The sequence below is a fragment of the Apteryx rowi genome, unplaced genomic scaffold (genome assembly GCF_003343035.1).
Source record: "Apteryx rowi isolate R43461 unplaced genomic scaffold, aptRow1 scaffold_249, whole genome shotgun sequence".
NCBI classification, from domain to species: domain Eukaryota; kingdom Metazoa; phylum Chordata; class Aves; order Apterygiformes; family Apterygidae; genus Apteryx; species Apteryx rowi.
This window is the reverse complement of record NW_020448852.1, coordinates 479,801-501,815: the sequence shown is the minus strand read 5'-3', so window position 1 is coordinate 501,815 and position 22,015 is coordinate 479,801. Positions and strand designations below refer to the sequence as shown.

At 37.2% G+C, this 22,015-nt stretch overlaps 2 long non-coding RNA genes across 3 annotated transcripts; both read left to right on the top strand.

Moving 5' to 3' along the window:
• Nucleotides 1-281: 281 nt before the first annotated feature.
• On the top strand, nucleotides 282-3,795 carry LOC112966566. The gene is made up of 3 exons (XR_003253666.1): nucleotides 282-558; nucleotides 1,362-1,529; nucleotides 2,326-3,795. It is a non-coding gene; the product is annotated as an uncharacterized LOC112966566 (long non-coding RNA).
• A 3,585-nt stretch (nucleotides 3,796-7,380) lies between these two features.
• Nucleotides 7,381-19,936, top strand: LOC112966568. Of its 2 annotated transcripts, none has more exons than XR_003253668.1 (4): nucleotides 7,381-8,776; nucleotides 9,816-10,002; nucleotides 15,597-15,733; nucleotides 18,585-19,936. It is a non-coding gene; the product is annotated as an uncharacterized LOC112966568 (long non-coding RNA). The 2 variants fall into 2 exon arrangements; XR_003253667.1 differs by having other exon boundaries at nucleotides 15,589-15,733.
• The last annotated feature ends 2,079 nt before the right edge of the window (nucleotides 19,937-22,015 follow it).

Below are 22,015 nucleotides of genomic sequence, written 5' to 3'. Positions count from 1 at the left end.
GCGTCTGGCGGCGCCTTCCCCTGCGCATGCGTGCGGCGGGAGCCGGGCCGCCGCCTCGGGAGGCGTTTGGGGGAGGTTGTTCGGGATCGTCGCGGTGACGGGACGGGGGCTGGGCTGCGCCGGGGCAGGCTAGTGGCCGTGGGGCTGCCCCGCTCCCGGGCGTCGCCCGCAGTCACGCCGCGGCTGCTCACCGAGGCCCCGAAGGGAGGACGCCGGGCGCAGCGGGTCCGCGCGCGAAATGGCGCTGGGCACCGCGGGCTGCGGAGCACGGGGCGGTGAGGGGAGGAGAGGAGAGGAGAGCGGGCGTTTCGGGCATCCGGCGGCCCACCCAGCCCGCGAGTCTGTCTCGGGTAGCGGCCACAAACGCGTAAGAGCAGGGCGGGCCCGTGCGGTGATCCCTGGGAGGTTCCCCCACCCCCGCACGTTTGCAGCGCTGGGGCTTGCTGCGTTAGCCGTGCAAGAGCCCTCGGTGGGTTTCTCTTATGCGATCGGCCTGGGGAGCCTGAATTTGCACTAACAACCGCAGCATCCTACGGCGAGGTGTTCCACAGCTAAAGAGTTACGGTTTTTTTATTATTTAGTTAAGCGAAATTTTTTAGAGTGTTGATTTTTTTTTTAACGCTTTCAGCATTTGGAAAAGTCTCAAAAGGGGGTAGAGGGAGTCTCCAACTGCCGACTAAGGAAATTGTGAAAACATAGTTAAAAATTTGAAAATACGTTTTTCTTAGTGTTCTGTTAAACCTCAGAGTTATTGGGATCTGTTTTGTTGTAGCTAATCTGTAACGTGGCACAATGGCTTTTTTCTTTTTTTTAACTTGTATGTTTAGTGGCTTTACCTGAATATATTGTTCTCCCCTTTGATAGCAGCAGATATATTTAATACGCTAGACAAAACCATTTAGCAGCTTCAGGTTAGGCAGAGAGCATGATCCGGTGATTCAGCTAGTGATCTGTGAATGAGTTTTTTGGGTTTTTTTAATCCCAGTTTTGCTATGTAGCTGTTAGTCTTGTTTGCTGTAACAAAACTTTCAACTGATGTTATCCTTGATCTCACATGAATGGGTGAGAGCTGTAGGCTAGGCAAGCCTCATCTTTAATTTCAGCAGAAGTTAGCTGCTGAGGTATCTTTCACAATTCAGGCTTCTTTCAATAGGTCTAGATTTCTAATAAGTTTAATAGGCGTATTTTGCAAAACTTTTGGTTAGTTGACAAAAATAGTCTCAATTAAAAGTCTTTTCATCTAATTCTTTCATCTGACTTGTCTTTTTTTTTTTTTTGATGGAGGAATTTCATATCTTGAAATTTGGGATTACTCTAATTAGTAAAGAAAATAAATAAAATTGAAGTATTTTTTTCAACAGGCCACTTGGCAAGTAGCCACAGAGTAATGGACACTGTGAAACAGCATGGCAGGAATTCCAGAGTCACAGCACAGCCCCTTGTGACGTTTGTTCATCTCTAACCATGAAGTAGCCCAAGTAACAGGTTACTAAGGAAGCTGACACTTAGCCTTTTCGGCTAAGGGCCAGGTAGGTGAGTTTCCAGCTAGACCTTGCATAATTTCTACAGAAACCTGGCTACAATTGAGTATTGGAGCTTTTAAATTGATATGAAGCAACACATTCTGATTGAAAGTTCCACCATAATTTTAATAGTACTACATGCAACATTGGATGTATCAGACCTGAGCTGGAATGTAGAAAAAAACTGGAAATTAATGGTTTTGCAATCAGTTATAGGTCACAAATGGTTTTTAAAATAATGACTGTAAGTTTTGTTTCCCCTTTGACTGATCACTGTTAACAGAATCTGTATTTGGCTTCTCAGATGCCTTAAGAAATACCTATTTGAACTGCAGAGTTCTATCTCTGTTCAATAATATTGACTCTTCAGAACTGTAGAATGCAATATACAATATTTAATCAGAATAGTTCATTATATCAGTTTGTTTGGAATTAAGAAATAATGATATAATATGGCATAATAAAATAATTTCCAAAAATCCATTATTATATTGCTCCATTTCAGGTTTTCTTAAGACTCCTGAATTAATAAGAGCACAAGATTTTTAATGCCTATACTAGGATAAGATTGTTAGTCTATTTATTTTGTTATTTATGAGGTCTAAATTCTGGTACTTCTGGGAAAAGTTCCTTGTCCTCTAAAAATGCTCTTGAGAGTTGTGCAATGCCAAGAAATCGGAGAGCAATATTTCCTTTCTGTGATTCATATTTTACCCTCAAGTTTGGTGGTCTTTTTCCTATCAGTCTTATCTTGCCTAGCATAATAACAAAAAAATAATATTCTTTTTTTTTATTTCTACAGCTATAACTGCAATGGATCTGGAGTTACACTACGAGATTTTCTTTTATAAACCCTAAATTTAAGAACTTGTTTAATTAAATAATTTCAATTCTTGTATTGGATTAATTAGAAAGTAAAATGGTCATTTCCCTAGTCAGTTTCCTTTCAATATTTGAATAAGATCTTGTTTTCTTTTCTGGATTAAATAATGTTAGATTTTGCAGGGTTCTTTCTCCACATGTAAATTTCTGTATTATTCATGCTTTTTTAGCCATATTTCATTTCTATGCATTCTTGTATTTTTGCATTATTTTTCTCCATTTGAATATATTCAGCATATTCAAATACATAATTTGTTGCTTAAAACAGTTGCCTTACAGTTGGAAAACACCTTATTTGACAGCCAAATGCTGGCCTAATTAAAGCAGCTCCCCCTTCTGTGACATGGCTACTATCATCACATAAAATCTCTCAACCCATTAGGCATTTGAACGATAGTCCTGTAGAGACACTGTGTTCTTATAATCTCCAGATCATACCTCTGATCTCACTTATGCCATCATTTCTGTCATTAGCTGGGTCAAGGGGAATCATGGGAGCTTAAAGGAGGATTACTATGGTTTGTGTTAGCATGTAGCACAGCTGGATATAAGATCTTCCTGACAAATCCAAAATGGAAGGATTCTGGAGGGTAAGCAGAGAGAGAAAGCAATACAGTATAATAGTGTAAGGAACTGTGTATACAATTTACTGTCATCTGGCATACTCTTGCTCACAACAGTAGGAGGACAGAAAAAGCACAAAGGAGCTAAGTTCTTGGGAGGGGGAAAAAAAAAAGGTGGTCTAAATGTTTAATACATTCTTTCACAGTAGCTATTTCAGCCTCAGTTTATTACAGGATTAGAAATTATGTACACTTTTTTTTTTTTTTTTTTAGTATGAAGCTCTATGATTCATGTCAAATTCTGGTTCGCAGAAGTTATACAGGTGTAGAAGTTGTATTGCTTATTCACTTTTTTCACATCTAATGTCAAAGTTGCTTGTGCATTTTCTGTCATCTGCTTTTTTTTCTCTTAGCAGCACTGTAGCTGCTAAACTATAGAGGTAGGGAGATGAAGCATCCGGAAGAGCAGCAGAACATCTGTGAAGAAGACATAGCAGAAACATAGAACAGTTGGCATAGAGGAAAGTAATCTCTTCTAAAACTTGAGAGAGTAAGTCATGGAAACTGCTGCTGCAGAAGGACCCCTTTGAAAAGGGAAACATATTTAATTGAAAAAATTGAGGAAAACCTGTACAAAAAGAAATAAAATCAATGGAAAGGGTTTTCATGTTTTACAGAAAGGCTGGGTGGGTGGTATACATACGTACATACAATTATTAGTTGAACAATCCTGTAGGGAAACAGAAAATACAGTTTTTAATTGTGTATGGAAAAGAGTATTTTAGAGGATGATCATATCCTTGGAAAATAAACAATAATATACAGAATGCTGTTGAAAGTGTTTTGTAGTTCAGGTATAAAAAAAAAAAGGCACAGCTTGAGTAATCAGGACTAGCGTGTGGTATGTAGTAATCAAATTAATTTAAAAACATTTGTTTTCTTTCCCAAATGGATTTAATTTTAATAAAATAAAATTACCAAGATCATGATCAATGTGGTAATTTTTAAATGGCATTAATTATGAATGCTAGAGGACATTTTCAAATTTTTTATGTAAATTCACTTATCACTTTTTAAATAATGTTTGGACTACTTTTTACATAGAAGAGGGAAAAATGAATGTTCATTCACTTGCTTTGTTGTCATTGTCTAGCCCATTTAGATTCTGAACAAAAGCTCTGGAACGCTATTAGTAGTGGTGAACATAAGTTTTGATCAAGACTTGGGGCACTTACCCGTCAAGATGTGTGCCCATGTTTAATTTTTCTCACAGTGAGTGAAATAAAACAATTCATTGGTCCTATATATAGTATGTGTATTTAAGAACACATGTAAATATTTACATCTGGACCTAAGACTTGATTCTCTGAAGACTGAATGAACTGTTTAATAGTGAAAAACCAACCAACCTTTTCAGAAGCTGCATGATCATGGAGATACCTTAACTCTGTAGGCGTGTTCTGATTTATCTGAAAGATCTCTTAGCATTTGCAGCTTTAGGCATGTCTAACTAGGAACTTAAGCCCAACCAGATGCAGAAATGAGTTAGTGTCATCCAAATCTCATGAGGGACTGATCCAATAGGAGTACTTGGTTAATTTTTTTTAAAAATAGAGTAGCAAAGGCCACTGTTATTTGAACACACCGGTTGCTCTTGATTCGGTGGTTAGACTAGTTAGACAAGCAAGAAGACAGGATTTTGGTGCCTCCTTATTTGTATCAACATCTCTTCCCTTCCATGAAAGTATCTTAATCACAATGCCACTGTACGTTGGAGAAAGGTGAGAGGAGAGTTAGGGGCAAAGTCCCCTTCTACTTCATTTGAAACCAAATGGTTTCACAAAATATACACAGGATCAGATGGAAGAGCGAACATGGCTGTGGAAGTGAGTTGTCTTGGATTTAGGTCCCTATTCATGAGACTGGTTTTGCATTTTATTAAATAGTCATGGGAGCAAAAAAAGGGCTAGTCTTGAGAGCTGGAACACAAGACTTGGCAAGTGCTGTAACCATTAGGATATTACATAACATTACTCCTTCAGCAGCTCTTTTAAAAAGAGTGAGCCATGCTCAGTTCTTCAAAGGCTATCGTAGGCACTGCCCTCGGGAGAGGCCTCCAAGTTTTGGCTCCTAAAGAGATGAAGATGTCACTCTTGAAGTGCTGACTCAGACACCTCAGCTTTAACAGGGAGACTGCCACACCTCCCTGCACAGCATTTCCGCTTGGCTTGGTGACTCCTAATTAGCATGCATGTTTTATGGGTTCCTAATTCTCATCTAATTTTGAAAAACTATTTGGATGAAATCCTGGCTGTGTAAATTGTATTTGGAGCCAGAACTTTTCCTGTTACATTTTAGGGTTTTTTGTTAAACAGACTAGTATGGCTACCATTACTGCTTTTCTGTGTGAATATGAAAATGGCTGAGAGCTATTACTTTTTTTTGGAAAAGCAGTCAAGGAAGCAACTTGTTTATGGTAAAAATAGAATTGCAGGTATGGGAAAAACATCCTACACTTAAAACAATGATACAACAATTGATGGGAATTTACCCTGAAGCAGATTTGAAATTTCAATAGTCAGCTACGGTGTTGAAATTCTATCAAAAAAGATTGGCTAAAACTCTTTTTTCCCCCTTGCCACCGTATGAATTGTTGAACTTAAAAGTTACACACATCAATGAGCAAAAAATAGTAGTTGTTACTTTCCCAAAATGTTTTGTTAAAAATTGTTAGACAAGTATGCTGCAAATATGAGCAAGCCAGTTTAGCAGGAATTTTTGAGTGCCGGATTCTGCCGCCTGCACTCACAAAGTAGTGCTTCATTTTGCAAGTTGACTCATTTATTTCATTTCCCCAGGTATACCAAAGCAGGCTAAAGGCTGAAAGAATAATGCATTGGAGCATGATGCAATTTTATTATTATACGTTAGTTATTAGTTTTAACAAAAGCTTTCAACTTTTTTTTTTTTTTTTAGATTTTGTGAATATCTCATTAAAATGGCAAAAGCTCAGAGAATAGTTGTAGAGGTCTTTCTAATGATCTGAGTAGAAACAAAATACTACAGAGAAAATAAACATTTTGAATTCCAACCTTACAGGAGTTTTCATTAGAAGGTCTTACTTTTCCTTCTGCTCTTCTTGGAAGATGTTGAAAGTACTGTGGAACGTGTCCTTTGACTCTTTGGCTCATTTGGTTTCTTTTGTCCTTTATTTCTAAATTATATCAGTAATACTTGTTATAGATAGTTTGATAACATTTAAGCTTCAATGATAATTATACATGTCACACTGAGTTGTATTTTGATGAGGGTTCTGACTGACTTTGATGTCATCCCAGCTGATGATCTACCACAGAGCCATAACCATGACTTCAGCACTACTAGAACAGGGCTGTCTTGTGATCACAAAGCTCTGAACACTGAGCACCCCCACCATGCATAGCATCTAGCCCACTGCTTCTGTAGTCTAGTCATGCCATACACACCTATACACTCTACAAAGTTTGTGCAGTGCATTTAATCTGCCTTCAAACCTGCTGCACCCTGATTTCAAAAGGGGGCCTGGGGCCTGTTTTCTTTTGGTCTAAGATGCTGAAGCATTAGAGCAGGATAGGTTTCCGAATGCATGGAATATCTAATGCATGTGTGTACTTCTCTAGAGCTATAGCTGACATCAATGCATATGTGGTTATTGGTCATTGCTAGTGTTTTCAGTTGGCATGCAAATTTGATGAAATTGTTTTGTTATACAAAGTGTTCTGTTTTTGGAGATAGGGAAACAACTAAGGAAAAAAAAATGTCCATAACTTGTAAAAACAGTTAAAGAAATAATATACTAAATATCACTTTTAGAGTCAGGCACTGCTGATTCTAAATAAGGGTGACAGAACATGGTTGCAATAGAAGAAGCAATGGATGAAACATTCTAGTTAAGATAAGGAGTTTGCTTTTGAAACAAATCTCTTGAGCATCTCCACTTATGGCAATTTGGTTGCATTGTGGAGGAGTCTCATGTAAACTGAATTTTTTGGGGATGAAATTAAATCATATGATGTATTCTAGGACTCCATCTGCTATTAGAGGTTGAGTCTGCAGGACTAGACTAGAGCTAGTCCAAAGTAAAGCACTTCCCAAGAGCACGTTAGGTGAGACTCAGGTTCTCAGCAGCCACTCTCTTAGTCCACAGATTTTGACTGCAAAGCACTTCCTGCTAATGCCATCATAGCAGTGATGTCACATAGAGTTAAGTTAGAAAGTCCTTTGGTGTTGGCTCCTTTGCTCCAGAGCACGTAGAGATTGCAGAACGCTTAGGCCAAAAGACACAGTTACTTAGTATATTGGATCTACACAGACCCTTAAGCCACTTTTTTGCAGGCTAAGAGACTGTCTTAATTGTCTGCCAGCATCTGATAGGTAGGAAGCAGGCCAATCTGTATGTATATACCACTGGGATATCTAGCCGATTTGCAGACTTTTCTGCTATCTGGTTAATGAGTTAGCACACCCTAGACTCTGTTCTTTTAAATCCTCATTGGGCAATCATGCATTCTTTCTGGCTTTGCAAAGGTAAGTAGAAGAAATGACTGGGGGAAGGTAATACTGAGGTTGAAGGGCACAGGAGGCATGGGAAGAGATGAAAGTATTGCACTAGACAGTGGGGGAGAATGTAGCTTAGGGTTGATATGTTGAAGGTTCCTGTGCACACCTGAGTTGGGAGCTCCTGCTGTGTATGTTAGATGATGAAATAATGCACTGACATGCTCTGACTGCTCAAAATAGGACTCCCAGGGAAAAATGCCATCCATGCTTACTCACTCTGCTAGGTAGCATTGTCTGCACTTTTCTTTAAGCTCTTTCTACAGTTTTTCAATATTGATGATGCACAGGGACCTGGAATCCTCTAAGAGAACCTGTACATCAGGAAAAGGTGACTTTGCTGCATCTGTATAAAGGTGTTGCTGCAAAGAGCAATTGTGAAGAAAGTTTTAGAGTTTCCCTCAGGCCTGGAGCCAAGAGTGGGCTTGTGGCTGATTGTCAGACATCTGTCATCAGCAGAAGTTGCCAGTAGTGGAGCTGGGGGCTACAAATGAGAGTGACAGAGGTACACGATGACCCAGTGAAAGTAAAAGCTTTCTAAGACAGGTGACAGCGGTTCATGATAAGACAGCAAAATAAACTACACAGGTGAAAGAGAAGGATCAGGTATGTGTCAGAGTAACTAAAGAGGAGAGGAACACACCAAGAAATAAGCTGTGAATGACTAAGATGTGGGCCAGGTATAAAATATTGGTGCATTGGAGAGATTAAATGAATGAGCACAGTGAGAAAAAGTGTAGGAAATGAAGAGAAAAAAAAGTGAAGAAATGAAAGATGCACTCCCCTCAGAACCCTCACTATAATAAGGAAATAAAAAGATGCACCCCCCTGAAAACACTCTCTGTAATAAGGAAATTAAAAACATAAAAATGTATTTCTAATATTGCCTTTCTATATAGGCTGTTGCTCATGTTGCCAGAATGAATGTTAAACAGTTTAAATGGAATAGTGTCTGGATGATTTCTCTTAAGCTGTACATCTTCTAGGCAAATGTGTGAGAACTACTGATATGTTCCTTCTGTTCAGATCACATGTATGTGAATGCAGCAGAGATTTGACTTGGTGTCTCTTTCTACAAATGCAGGGGGGAAAATGAAAGGAGAAAGCCTCCCCTGGGAAAAAAGGGAGTGATCCCATTATAAATGAGAGTCATACAGCATCCTTCTGGAGGCATGTTGAAATTTCCCATGGGAGGAAGAAGAATAAACAAAGGTTGGTATTGCTAATAAAAGAAAAAAGTTGGCAACCAAGGAAACAATAATTATTTGATTGCAGTGTCCTGAAAAGCTAGCATCAGAAACAATACCAGTTAAAAGCAGCAGGCCAAACACATCTCATTTGCAACCCTACCTGTCATTACACCAAGGATGTGTTTGCCTTACTGCTCTGAGAGCAATGCTTTGCCAGCAAAATAAATAAATATGCCCTGACTTTTTGCCTTTGCTGCTTTACTCTTACGACCACAGTGTTCCTGAGGGCTTATTATGTTTAACTTCACAACACTGTCACGATATAAGGAGTTGCTATTACCTCTGCTTCACAAATGAGGAACAGAGCCTGAAGTAGAGCTGTGCTTACAGCCACACACAGAGCTTATGTCAAGGAGGGGAGTTTCCAAATCACAGGCCAATAACCATTGTTTGACTTTTCTTGCTCACTTTCTGAGCTGGCAGAAACAGTAATGGGTTATTAATACTGGGAGGACATATGCAACAATTTTTCTTTTAACAGTCAAGTTTACTTACCAAGAAATAAATGTACTAAGCTTCTTTTGCAAAATACATATCCCCTAAAATGCAATCATGGCTTCAACATTTTCTGGAAGAGATCCATATAATCTTGAAAAAAAAAAAAAATATTTATGTTTGTTTGACAGCAAGATCCTTTTCTAAAACTAATTTCATTTCACTCCCAAGTTCGGACTGGCAAAGCCTATTAAGGTCAGGTTCTAACAGGCATTACTATTTCTTCCTGGAAAGGTGTGTGGTGATCTAGATAGAAAGAAGCTGTGCAAAGCTCTGGTCACGTTTCCAGCCTGTATTGCAATGCAATCACAGTGCTAACTGCACATTTCCTCAGAGGTAGCTTCACCGAATAGCACCATCTAGCTTAGCTTCCTCGGGGGGTGAACGACCATTCTGCATTCTCAGTGATGTTGTATTTGCTGAAGTGCGTAGTGTAGAGCAGAGTTCTGGGATGATTTGTTACCAGTTCGCTGTTGATTGCGTTGTTCATTCTTCCGTGTATGCAGGCAGAATGGAAGGAATACTTAACAGGCCTGGATTTACTGGGAAGGCCAAAATGCCTGTGTATGTTTCCTGCCTTTCCCCAAGTGGTATTTGCAATTCATGTTTCTCCAGTGGAGTGCCACAGTCTCTCTCCAGCTGCTCAAATCTGCATGCTAGGTTTGGGCAGCAGAGAGAAAACAATATGCAGTGGTAAGTATCACTCTCTCAAGAGTCAGTGTATGCTGAAAGTGATAGAGAGACAAGACTGTTAAGAATCCAGGCTAATGCTGTTGGGAAGGGCTAGACTGTGTAATATAAGCTCGGTTCTTTACTGGTTAAAGAATGGGAGTTGGATGTTCCCCACAGCACACAATTTCTGCTCCTCTCTCAGGGCTGTAGCACACTCTGTTCTTCATCTGCAAGAAAACAAAGCCATTTGGCTAGATCTCTAATTATTTTTTGCTTATTTCAGTGATGCCCATTTCTTACATTAGCCACTAACATTAGGGCAGGTCTTCAAGAGCTTCCCATTTTCTCCATTTGCATCTCCTTTACTTTTTCCTTGTATCTTTGTATTTTTTTTTCCTATCTCCTTTGCGTGTATGTTAGGCATCGCTACCCGCTAAATGAGATTACAGTCTTTTAGGATTCTTACTTTGTGTTAAAATACTTACCTTGCAGAATAGAACAGAAAGAAAAATGCACTCTGAATTCTCAAGCCTTTTTTGCCACAAAAACAGAGGATAAATCAAACAGTGATTACAGAGTCATCCTTTAAAACCTTATTGCAGCATAGGAGTGAAAAATACTGACCATGCAAGTTGGTATTTCTAATAATATTATTTTACTGTACCTTTAGCTTTTTAGTTATTTTAATATTAAATAATATATCTTTCTTTATTAAAAGCAAATGAGACCCTCATTACAATCTTGACTTTAAAACCTGAAAGTACAGTTAATAACTGAAGACTGATGGTGGTCATTATGCTGGGACCCTTCCATTTGCCTCTATAGAAAACTGACCACGCTTCATTGTGTAGTGCAGCCCATGTTAATTTATAAAAGTCTATTGGTTTTGCTGTTGCTAGCAATGAGGGTAACTGTTCTTATTTCTGACATAGCTCTGCAAAGTTAGATAGTATCATTTGTGTTTTCCAATGAGGTTATAAATGTATTTTTTGTAAGACACATGCAACTATTTAAAAACATGTCAGTCTCCTGGATTACTATGAAAGCAATCAGTTCAAAGATTCTATCATTTTTTAAACAGTGATGTGAAAAACGGTGTATAGAAGTAAGAATTCCTGAATTACTTTCTTCCCTTGTTAGTGAGTACCTCATCTTTATGGAAAAAAAAATACACACACACACACACACACACACACAAAAAACATACCTCTTCTGGTTTTCCAGTGTGGAAAATGGGTATAACAGTGCTTTTCAGTCTTTCTACAATTCATTGAGATATATGAGAGAAGGAAATCTTCACTGAGAAGGAAAATACCTTCCAATAATTCAAATATTTTATAATAGTACTATGTCTATTTTATTCTCCTTTGCCCATAAAGTATCCTTGAAAATCTATTTTCTTCTTCTCTGTTTCAAGATGGGATAAAGAGTTTTCCTTTGACTAGATACTTCAGTTAGCACTTTTGAATTGGAAAGACTATTTAAAAAACTCCGGATACAGTCATGGAAGTCAGCAAAACGATTTGCACTGATGCCTGGATGATGGTCCAAATGTGTGCACTAAAGGTGAATGCCTGATTGTATAAATATGAGATTAGCATGTGCTCCCAAAGGCAGTCTTCAAGACATCCTTGGATTACCCTACTCAGTAAAATCCATAAGCGAGTACGACTAAAACAGAAATAGGCTAAATAAGTATTTGTTTATATGTGTGCTCAAAGTTTGTACATGAGTATTCTACACAAGGAAATACTTGAACAGTTAGTTTGATGGTTAAGGTGCCAGTAGATGGCACTAGAGAATACATTCCATGGTTCTGCAGGTCCTGTTTTGTAGGATCAATAACCGTGGTGGTGTGCCCTGTGAATGATTTCTGTCTGTAGCTCTTTACATGGCGCTCTTAATGAAAGTTAGGCCTCTTTTAAGTGCATTGCTAAAACAGGGCCTAAGGCACCTGCATTTAAAAACTGCTACACTGTAGATGTGAACTGTACATCTTTTTCTACTGAAGGTCAAAAACTTATTCTAGTTTCTCAGTTCTTGTTTTGCTTGTGCAATTTTTTCAAAGCATAGACCATTTCAAATGAATGTGTTCATTTGAATATATAAAAGGCTGCAATTAGAAGAATTAGAATGGTACAATTAGAGGAACCTTGCTTCCCATTCTGAACAAAAGCAATTTAGACAAAAATCTACAGGAGCAGGTCAACCTTTGTTGAACAGCATTCAATTTCCTGTTTTATGGGCACTACACTAAATGCAGTCCATTGCCTTTAATTGAAATAAATGAACTGTTTGTCAGTCTCAGTGGAAGCAGAATTCTTGAATGAGCCTAAAGTTCCTTTTTATAAGCAAGCAAACAAGTAAGAAAAGTCCTCAGTGGCTAGTCTGACACCTATTATTACTGGTTTATCAAAGACTCCACCCATTCCACATGGATAATGGGACTCACTCTATCTTTAACGTAATTATTAGTCTAGACCGGAGACATGTCAGGTTAATATTTCCACAGAGAGAGGACTTTTTCCCCTTTAAAACCAGATGGTGGATTGAATTGCTGTACTGGGTCTGGAAAGTGCTCCTAAAATGACCATGATTTGGTCACATTGGCAAAGATTACTATACTGGGAACCACTCCCAGAAAAGGAAAAACATGAATCAAAAGTAAGCTTGTCGATTCCCTGTGGTAAGGATCTAGTGAAAAAGTCTTAAGAACAGTATAGGCTAAAGATATTTTACATTAAACACAAGTTTCTCGTCATATCTTACTTTGGCCTACTACTGTATAGACATTACTGTACTCAAATATCTGATTCATTTCTGGTGGTGTCAGATAGTACTTGTTGCTAAACCATAATGAAAACCATGCGTGATTTGATTAGGTTGCTATTTCTCAGGCTTGTGCCAGACAGATAATGCCAAACAAATGGTTTCCCTTCAATTTGCTCTGAAAAGAGAAAATTAACTTAGAAATGATATTTCTGACAGAAAAAGTAAAGAGAAGTGCTTACAGTGTAATTCATGCCTCATTAACACTTCTTACAATGCATCTTCACTCATGGCTTACAATAATTCCTGCTTCAAAGCTATTCTGGGAAGTCAGGAAATTTGCAAGATAGTGATTTCTGTACTTATATCTGTAATGAACTGAAAAGCTGGGAGAGGTTGGCATTCGTCTTTGATATACTGAAACACATTTTACCAAAGAAAGCTTCAGATTCTTACAGAGTGTCTGTGTGCATTTATGTGTCTAGCTAGCACTGGTAAAGTTAAAAGTCTCAGCATTTCCWTTATGAACCTTCATTTTCTGTGGTTTGTAATACTAACAGTCCCTAAAATTTCTTTCCAAGTGGAAACTTGGCATGTAAATTCTCAGTCCAATTATTTTTGTATAAATTTTGAAACAAATCAGTTTGCTCATTTTTTAAGTTTTACAGGAAATCATAAATTTTTATGGCTTCAGATGCTTTATTACATTCCTGTAGCATAGAACAGAAATTCATTAAAAAGAATGCTTCATTAAAAGAAAGTTTGCAATACATACTGTTAAACTGTGATTTTTTTTTACATTTGTCATTTTTTAAAATCAGAAAGTAGCTAGCATGCATGTTATTTAGCATACAATATTATTTCACAGAAACAGATCTGCTTATTTTAGACTCCTTAACACTCTTGTGCCAGTTATCTGTAAATGAAGGACTATATTAAGTGTTAAATGTGTGAGAATATGTCTTCAGTTAGGCCTATGCTAGGAAATGTGTTTGAAGGTAAGCCGAGCTCAGCTAACATTGCAGTGTTATCTGACTTTAACCTTTCTCCTAGATAAGATCCAGGATATCATTTTTTTTCTCTTGATTTAGCTAGGTGGTTTCCATTATAAGTATCCATCAAAATTAAATTTCCTTAGTTAACAGACTTAAACAGTATTAACTTGCATCTTCATGAGGGGAAAAAAGGGAGGTTTGCTCATGTGTGGACCAACTCAGAACTTGTTTTGACTGATTTTCTTAATCTAGGTAAACACTTCCTTGTAATAGACTTTAATTGCTTTAATATCTGTAAATTTCCTGAACTGTCTATTCATTGGTATGTTTGTAAGGCGTACTTTCTGTCACTCATGCCCATACAAGATTAGATCCTAAGAAACAGAAAATGCTCTAATTTCATGTGCTCGAGTATGCCAGCTTTATACCTGCTGATAGTTGGATATTTAAAGATATTAATGAGGAAAAAGGTTCTAAAAATTTACATTCCGTGTACAGCCTAGAAATTGAAAAGTAAAAAATGGGAGTATCAGCCTATTTGCTAGCTAAGGTTCCTTGTATAACTAAAACACTCTAAAGCAATACCTCCACAGCAGGAAGTGTTGATGTGGAACCACCAGGAAGTTAAGAATTCATAGAAATAAGTACTTTTCCCTTTATTGTGCACAATTTTGGACGCTTGATTCTCTGAAAAGTATATTAACTTCCTTGATGAAGAAATGACTTCATCACTAGGTTAAAGTAATTTTTATTTATAGAAACAGACAAAATGCATTGGCAATGGCAGATAGGTCTGTAGATAGTATTAGGAGTATTTAGAGTCATTTTCTTTTCCTGATCAGACTGAGGGGTTTCTTTGTCCATCTAATTTCTGTACTTCATTTTAGTTAGAATGGGTGATGATAGTAGCAATAATGACAATGAAAATAATAATGGATTATAATAGAAATACAATGTCTTACTTCATAAAAACATTAGAAAGCAAGTGTATCCAGAAAACAAGTGTGTTTTGATACTCTGTTTTATGGTATACATCTTTTAAATACACCCAAATTGCTGTGACTTTGGGAAAATTCAATAAATATGGGTCTTAGAGAGACGGGTATGATGATTGGCTTGATGCTTGACTTCATAGCTGATCTTAAGAAGAGACCTTGTCAGTATGGAGTACTAGAACAGCATTTGGAGTGCCCCTACTGAGCAGATTCTTACAGAGCCCAAAGTTTACTGTCAATCTGAGATGATTCTGCTCCGATCTAATGTCTGGGAAACACTGTGGTAAATTTAATAAGGACTCCAGCACCACTCCTTAAGATGTTGAGTTGAATGCTGCTGTAGCAAAGCAGAATGTACTACTGCTATTATCACCATCATCATTACAAAGGGCATCAGACTGAGTAATCCTGTACTATTCCAGAAAAAAGGTTGTCATGTTTATCGTTCTGCAGCTGTGGAAATCAATGTTGCCTTTTCCGCTCCTCCTATTTGCCCTTTTTTCCCTCGTGTTTGCTATCAGCCTGGGCTGCCACAGCAAAAAGGAAGCCAACTGGATGTCTTGGCTTTATGAAATATAGAGGTTGTTTTCACTAATTCAGACCCAGGGAATATGTTATGTGTAGCACCAAAGGGATATGCCACTCACTAGAATCCTAGAAATTTCCTTTTGATATTTTTATGAAGTTTAGTAAAATTTTCCTTTACATGAAAAATTTATTTTTGTAACACATTATCTTGGTAGCGTCATTATAGCAACCCCCCCTAAATTTTGAACCCTAAATGAGAATCATTTAAGTAGGACCTCTTCTGACTTCATGATAACTGTATTCCTAAATCCTCCCTTGAGCACTACAGCCCAGCAGCAGATGGAATCATGAGAGAATCTCCACTGTGATTGACATCAGGAAGGGATCGGCTCCCAGGGACAGTGACTATGGGTGACTCACTGTTATACTTCCCTGCTGGACTGCAAATGGGTACAAGTAATAGAGGTCTGTGAGGGAAGAGACTTTCTGGCTATGTGTTGCTTCTGACAAGTCACAGGAGTTTCAGATTGTCATGTGTAACATTATAGTAGGATCTCTGAACTGGCAAACCCTACTGGAAACAGAATACTTCCAGTGAAATAATTGCCTCAATTGTAAGAAAATGCTCTAGGAATACAATGTGACTGGAGAGATTCAATATTTTATTAATATTTTATTCAATATTTTCTTTAATAACAATTATAATGTAAAGCATGTAACTATTTTTAAAAAGCTGTATTAGAGTCCTATTGATTTCTTGTAAGTCATGCACAAGAGCAGCAGTGTGTGAAAGATCACAGAGAGGGGAAGTTCATTACACAGAACCTAGTTCTTGGTAATCATCTTAATTAAGAGAGTGTGTTGTTTCTGAAGATGCCATTTTAGTGCTGTTTATTGCAAAACAGTAGCCCACACAATGTATGAAAACTTTCTGTGGCTTGTCTATTTTAGATCCTTTTGGACTGCTGGTGGTAGAAAGATGATGAATAATTTTTCCTGAAATCATTTTGATTTTGTCATAATACAAAATACTAGTGATTTCATAGTCCTGCTTTAGGATCAAATATTAATTGTTTTCTTTTTATTAGGATATATCCTAATGCATATATTCTATATGAGTTGTGCATTATAATAGAACTAAAAAGGTCCCTTAAAATTCAACTCTTTCTGAACAGGTTCTCTTTTTTTTTTTAAATATTAGTTTATTTGATGTGTGGCTTAGGAGATTTAGTTACTTTATTTTTAATTTAAAATTTGAAGTGGGGAACACATCATCTAACTTTAGCTATCTATAGTTAAGTATCTAGTTTTAGCTGGTCAGTTAAGATCCTTAAATAATCAATAAGAAGAGATGGGGACCTGCAGAGGATCTGTCCTAGGAAATGTGCTGTAGGGTAAGTGGGAGCAACTGTCTCTTGCAGCTCCCTGTCTTTTTATTGACTGTGGAAGAGTCTAAAAAACTGCCTTAGGCAAGATCCTGGGTTGAGGAATGAACCCCCCTAGATGTACAGAAATCATGGGACTGGATTAAAAAGTAGAGATTTTAAAAATAATAAATATTTGGCTCTCTTTTTCTGAATGCATAGAGTTCCCATTTCAGATGTTTCTCAGGAGTTTCATGGGATAGAAAAATTTTAAATGAAAACTGAGGGTTTTAATATCATCACTAGTGTTGGGGGCTAGGTTTTTAAGAAAGATATTAAATATTCTCTGAATCATGATGAAATTCTGAAGATTTTTCAGTACTGGAAACTACAGACATCTTTTTGTTTGACCACATAAATGTGACACATTATTTTTGTCCTTGTTGCTATCATTCTTTCTGTTACTATTGTTATTCTTATTGCTGGTAGTAACCCATAACTGGAGACCTTATTAAGTTTAAGGGCACTTCGACTTGTCTTTTTTGTGACTGATTCTGCAAGAAAAGGTCTCTTGTCATGAAAATTGCCTCTTATGTAATTAAGTTTTTGTTTGTTATTTTGTTTTGTTTTGTTTTGTTTGTTTGTTTTTTGTTTTTTTTGGTCAAGCTTTCTGTCAACCCCAGAAAGGGTCTGTTTTGCAGCCTTTAAAAACTCAGCAGAACTGTTATGGTACAAGTTGAGTGAACTTTTTTGTCAGGCTTGCTATATAAGAGTGTTGCCTGTTGTGAACTCTTGTCCATTCATAACAGAATCTAAAGAGGATTAGATAATAAATAAGTACACTAAACACATTTTCAGCATGGTATGCAAAACAGTTAACCCAACTGATACGCTATTTGAAAGCTTGGCTGAAAAAAATTGCTAAAACATCAGTGAAGGTATTTTTGGATTTAATTAGAAATAATATTCTAAGGAGATGTTCAGTATTACTGCTGAGGAGTTATATCACTGTGGCTGAACTACACGATACACAATTAATTTATGCTTTTATGGTATATTTTTATTTTCAAGTGCACATATCTTAAAAAAAATACTAGGTAAAAGTTTGCAAAGTAGACTATGTTGATTCAGTAGCCACATGCATATATATATATTGTCTGTTCTGTCTGCCGTTTATTTAGAAACAAACACATTGGTACCTCTGTTTGCATGTTACCACTTGCATCTGTTGGGATACATCTGATCACCTTGATTGAGCTCTTCTCATTAACCTAGCTTTAGTGATACTATTCTAAGGCTTAAATCAGCTCAACAGTYTTTTTTTCTTTTTTTTCCTATTTGAAAGCAGTAACAATAAAAGCTAACTCTTTAAAAACAAAACCAAAGAAATACATTGAAATATCCATCCAGTGTCCCCCACCAGAGGTGTAGTTCTAGATTAGGTTAACTTCTACTCACAGGAAACAATCTGCACAGAACGGAGCTTTATCTCAGTGGCCTTATCAATATGGCTTTATACCGTTTCCTCTAGTTGTGTGGAAAGATATGACATAGACTCCCTGATTGAATCAATTTTGACTCCCATGTTATGACTGAAGCTGGTAGAGGACATCTGTCCAGTGTCCTCATTCTGGATCCATGCAACTTCAGATGATACTAAATTTGGCATTGATTTCTTCCTTTCCTGTGGTGTGTGGTGCATTCTAGAGCCACAAATGTCCGGAGGGGAAATCCCAAGATATGTGAGTTGTACTTGAAGGAATACATTAAGGTTAGAACAGATGTGGGACTCTGCTCTGAGGGATTTTCCTCAAAATCAGATATATACAGAAAGGCAAGGCTTTATAAAAAATTCTCAAGAGGACTCAAGATAAATTTCATCCTGGAGATTTTATGAGGGGAAAAGTTGATCCAAGTCCAAATGTGGTATTTCTCTGCCATTTTTTTCACAGGTAACCACAGTGAGTGATGACTTGAACCATGAAGGAAGAGTTGGCAAGCAAAATAAAGTCAAACAACGTCATGATTCAGTTTAAAAAAAAAAAGGGACACGTTGGGGAAAATGACTTCTCTTTGTGTCGTTTTCTTATACTTACTCATAGGACAAAACAGGTCTTGCCAAGAAATATTTAATAATTTTGTGGGCAAAGGAGACAAGAAGGCTCTTTTGTTATGATTTTAACAACTCTTTATGGAAGGTGCAAAGGGCTCATTTTGTAGTGTTTTTGCTAGACTACTTTTTGTTTACTTCTGGAGTTGGAGGTGAGCTTGCTCATTTTTTTAATACTGCTATGGTTGTCTTTCTTGCTGTGCTAACCTTTGAATTTTTATTCCCTTATGCACTCTATGGGGAGCATGAAATGCATGACTTACTGTGCTTCCACATCGTCTTTTTGCCATTGCACTCAGAAACAAATAAAAGAAATGATGTTTTTTCCTTTTTATATTTAATTTGCTTGTAAATTTAGATTGGCAGAGTGTTTCAAAGGGTTTCTCTACTTCCAAGGTTGAAATTTGCTGTTCTGCTGAATGAAAATGAAAGTGTTTTCCTTCGTCTGTTGTTGCAGGAAACAAATAATGGGAGAAAGTTAAATGTGAACACATATAATTTCCACTCTTATTTATTAACTTTAAGACATGAGTGCATGGCCTGCTTTACCTGGTAATGGAGTTAATTAAGAATTTGGCTATTAAATATAAATCATGTCTTCCCATTAGGTGTTTGTAATTTCTTTTCATTTGCACAAAGTCTCTAGAGCATTGTAAACAAGTGAGAAGAAGGAAAGAGAGAACTTTATAAATAATAATACCCTACTTTTGCATAGCATAATTCATCTCAGAGGATTTTAAAGTGTTTAGCAAAGAGAGATTAATTTTCAACTGTAGGTGAGGAGTGGTCATCCCAGCTGAGGAGATACTTCACTGGTTGTGGTGAAATAAACTGGCAGCATCAGAACTATTTCACACCACCACAGAGCCTCCGATGCAATGGGGAACTCAATCAGTTTTAGAGCACCATTGCAGCCACCTTATTCCAGGAAGATGTTTGTTCTCAACCATTCAGAGTACTGTGATCGCTTCTCTCATTATGGTTGTTGTGTATAGCCACTGCTAAACAGTGTGCAGTAATAAAAGAAGGAAGCAAATAATACATTTTCTAGTTGAAAATGGAAAATGTTGATCCTTTGACCAAGCTGTTATGGAAGACACAATTCCATTGAATTCTGGGAATAGTGCACTGGAGGCCAGCACTGTTTTTCTTTTAAAGATGCTACGGTAGAGTCACAAGTGCTTATGAAATAAGTTTAAAACCATGGACTAGTGTTACCATGGGACAGTGTGGTGGACTGTCCTTGGCCATTATGAATCAGAAAGATAAGTGCTACTAATGCTTTGCCTTTTTTACAGCATAGTAATTAAATAAAATGTATGCATTTATTTACATGTATGCTCTACTTGTTTATGTCCAATATATGCTATTGTCCAAGTTGCAGCATAGCCTCGTGCTACCTGACTTGTGATATTTAAGGAAAGCCTTCCTTTGGATTGCTGTCTGTATATTTCTCTTAGGTAGAAGCTCTTTTGTTTTTTTTCTTTCCCAGTAGTATATTTTTACTGTGCATTTCAAACAGTGGTGAACAATAGGTCTGATTACTCCACACAGGCTGTGTCCCTTCAGAGTGTATTATCTCAACAGGGACTCAGAGTGAAAAGAAAGCTATTTCCTTGCTTTCTAGCAATAAGTCAATGGACTCTTGAGAGGACAAGCTTTGCCACGGATGCAATTCTCAGGCTATGAGCAAGCAGAAGATAAAAGAGATCAAAAGCTTCAAATTCTGGTGAGGGGGAAAAAGCTGCTGTTAGCAAGGGGCCAAAAGCTATGGCAACACAACTATTCCCTAAGAAGTGAAAACTTAAAAGGAACTTTTAAAATGTGTATCAAACAAAATCTAGTGTATGTTCTCCATGGACAAAAGAGCATAGGCAGGCTCACCACTTTCTGTCTCTCAGTGAAAAGTAAACAAAAATCTTGTTTGATTGGTCTCTTTTGTATTCACATAGTTACATAGAAGATAGTGGGGGAAGGAGCAGCTTAGAAGCCAGAAGGACTGTGCTCAGCAAGACTGTTTTTATTAAGCTGAATTTTAACTGCTGGGTTGAATTAGTTTATAAAATATAACTTTGCAACAACTTATGTTTTATTGGAGAATTATATTTCATTTGATCACAGTTCTCTTTTTAAGGATTCACAACTTTAGCTGACCTAAACAACAACTGAAGTTGAGGGAAACCACTAAATTATCTTTGGTACTGAAGCAGCATTCAGGCTGTCATTTGAAGTATCTCGTATTTCTTTCTTGCTGTACATAAAACCATTTACTGCAGAGGACTGTGAGGTATGTTACATTAACAAACACATTAAGTTCTGAAGATGAAATCTATCTTCCTAAAAATGTAAAAGTAATTATGTAATTCATTTACATTTAGATATGCAATCATATATAATTTGTGAGTCCTTATAGACCTCTGTAACTTTTGTACAAAAACAGTTCATTGTTGTGTATGCCCAGGAGATGCAGTTCTTGCCAGTGGAATATATGCTGGAATGTAGAGATACCACTTCTCATCTTGTCGTTATAGGCCACGGTAGGAACAGACTCTGTGGTGCAACAACGATGCAGAAAAATTATATAACCGTGACATTTTATTCTCCCAAATTTTAGTTATGGTGGTGTTTTCTCTGGGAGAAACGTTGCCAAGTGATTTTCCATTCTGGCCAAGGAAACTGTGGAAACTGCTGTGCCTCATAGACCCTAAATTTGGAAGGAAAATTTCCATTCGGGCAAAACTTTTCCCAATTAATTGGCTTTTCTCATTGAGGGAAAATGCTTCCCAGTTAATTGCAAAGTTTAGGCAATGGTAGTTGATTAGGTGAAGAGATTCAGTCTCTAAGATAGATACTTGAGTATATTACCAGTGTTTTCACAAAAACTTCTTCATGTTTTACACAGTTTGAGAGGTAGCAAGCTATAAAATATTGATTAGGACTCTAAATCAGTTATGCTTCTTTTTTCCTTTTCTTAATTTGAACTGAATTAAATGATGGTGAAAATCTTTTATATTTCTTTCCTCTTCCTAACAAAGAATGTTTTATAGCTATCTGTTTTCTGAAACATTTGTCAGTCCTAGGGATATACAGATATACACACTCAGAGTCTGAGTAGCATTTGGGATATAAACACACGCAAAAATTCTTTCTTTCACATATGTATGTGTTCATCATAACCAGGTGCATTTACCTGTGATGAGACTGAGTATCCCTTTCTCAGCTCACAATATATTTTGTCAGTCAGAGGTTCAGCATTGATATAATGAGAAAGAT